Genomic DNA, 2,086 nt, shown 5'->3' with positions numbered 1-2,086 from the left:
AGGTCTCAGAGCGAGTGACGTAACCAATTGAAACGCTATTAGCGCGCACCACCGCTAACTAGCTAGCCATTTCACATCAGTTACACATACATACAGTTGAAAGTCGGAAGTTTACATACTCTTAGGTTGGAATCATTAAAACTCGTTTTTCAACCACTCCACACATTTCTTGTTAACCAACTATAGTTTTGGCAAGTCGGTTGGGACATCTACTTTGTGCATGACACAAGTAACTTTTCCAACAATTGTATACACACAGATTATTTCACTTATAATTCACTGTATCACAATTCCAGTGGGTCAGAAGTTTACATACACTAAGTTGACTGTGTCTTTACACACCTTGGAAAATTCCAGAAAATGATGTCATGGCTTTAGAAGCTTCTGACATCATTTGAGTCAATTTGAGGTGTACCTATGGATGTATTTCAAGGCCTACCTTCAAACTCAGTGCCTCTTTGTCGACATCATGGGAAAATCAAAAGAAATCAGCCAAGATCTCAGAAAAATAACGCCCGAATGTACCACATTCATCTGTACTAACAATAGTACACAAGCATAAACACCATGGGACCACGCAGCTGTCATACCGCTCAGGAAGGAGACGCGTTCTGTCTCCTAGAGATGAACGTACTTTGGTGCTAAAAGAGCAAATCAATCCCAGAACAACAGCAAAGGACCTTGTGAAGATTCTGGAGGAAACCGGTACAAAAGTATCTATATCCACAGTAAAATTAGTCCTATATCGACATAACCGGAAAGGCCGCTCAGCAAGGAAGAAGCCACTGCTCCAAAACCGCCATAAAAAAAAAGCCAGACTACAGTTTGCAACTGCACATGGGGACAAAGATCATACAAAGATAATACTCTGGTCTGATGAAACAAAAATAGAACTGTTTGGCCATAATGACCATCGTTATGTTTGGAGGAAAAAGGGGGAGGCTTGCAAGCCGAAGAAAACCATCCCACCCGTGAAGCACGGGGGTGGCAGCATCATGTTGTGGGGGTGCTTTGCTGCAGGAGGGACTGGTGCACTTCACAAAATAGATGGCATCATGAGGTTGGAAAATTATGTGGATATATTGAAGCAACATCTCAAGACATCAGTCAGGAAGTTAAAGCTTGGTTGCAAATGGGTCTTCCAAATGGACAATGACCCCAAGCATACTTCCAAACTAGTGGCAAAATGGCTTAAGGACAACAAAGTCAAGGTGTTGGAGTGGCCATCACAAAGCCCTGACCTCAATTCTATAGAAAAATAAAATTTGAAAATTTGTGGGCAGAACTGAAAAAGTGTGTGTGAGCAAGGAGGCCTACAAATCTGACTCCGTTACACCAGCTCTGTCAGGAGGAATGGGCCAAAATTCACCCAATTTATTGTGGGAAGCTTGTGGAAGGCTACCTGAAACGTTTGACCCAAGTTAAACAATTTAAAGGCAATGCTACCAAATACTAATTGAGTGCATGTAAACTTCTGACCCACTGGGAATGTGATGAAAGAAGTAAAAGTTGAAATAAATCATTCTCTCTACTATTATTCTGACATTTCACATTCTTAAAATAAAGTGGTGATCCTAACTGACCTAAATAGCGAATTTTTACAAGGATTAAATGTCAGGAATTGTGATAAACTGAGTTTAAATGTAATTGGCTAAGGTGTATGTAAACTTCAACTGTGTGTGTGTAATCAATCTACACGCAATACCACATTTTGACAAATGTTTAGGAATTTTTGCAAATTTATAAAAAAAAATAAAAACTGAAATATCACATTTACATAAATATTATAGGGGTATTTATTTTTTATGTTTAAAATTTGCAGAAATGTCTAAAAACCTGTTTTCACTTTGTTATTATGGGGTATTGTGTGTAGATTGAGGGGCTGGGAAAAAATAATGTAATAAATTATAGAATAATGAATAATGAAATGTGGAAAAAAGGGCTCTGAATAGTTTCCAGTTTTTTAGCCATTTAAAGATACAAGCCCTGTCACTGGAAAGACACGATAATAACAGAGACAGATCACAACAACAACAAAATCTCACATTTTATTGATTAACAGACGATAGCAACAATTCAAGACCTC

The 2,086-nt window shown here is 38.4% G+C and overlaps 1 protein-coding gene across 4 annotated transcripts in view; it reads right to left on the bottom strand.

Moving 5' to 3' along the window:
* Nucleotides 1-2,035: 2,035 nt before the first annotated feature.
* The window catches only part of gpatch1 (G-patch domain containing 1), a 102,553-nt gene continuing 102,502 nt past the window's right edge, over nucleotides 2,036-2,086 (bottom strand). For all 4 annotated transcript variants that reach the window (XM_090223373.1, XM_090223374.1, XM_090223375.1 and 1 more), the window contains exon 21: nucleotides 2,036-2,086. This exon is cut by the window's right edge and continues 228 nt beyond it. The gene's annotated coding sequence lies outside the window, so the exon portion shown is untranslated.

This window comes from Oncorhynchus mykiss, chromosome 26 (assembly GCF_057628025.1).
Source record: "Oncorhynchus mykiss isolate SJ-2025 chromosome 26, ASM5762802v1, whole genome shotgun sequence".
Taxonomy (NCBI): domain Eukaryota; kingdom Metazoa; phylum Chordata; class Actinopteri; order Salmoniformes; family Salmonidae; genus Oncorhynchus; species Oncorhynchus mykiss.
This window is presented reverse-complemented; position numbering and strand designations above follow the sequence as displayed.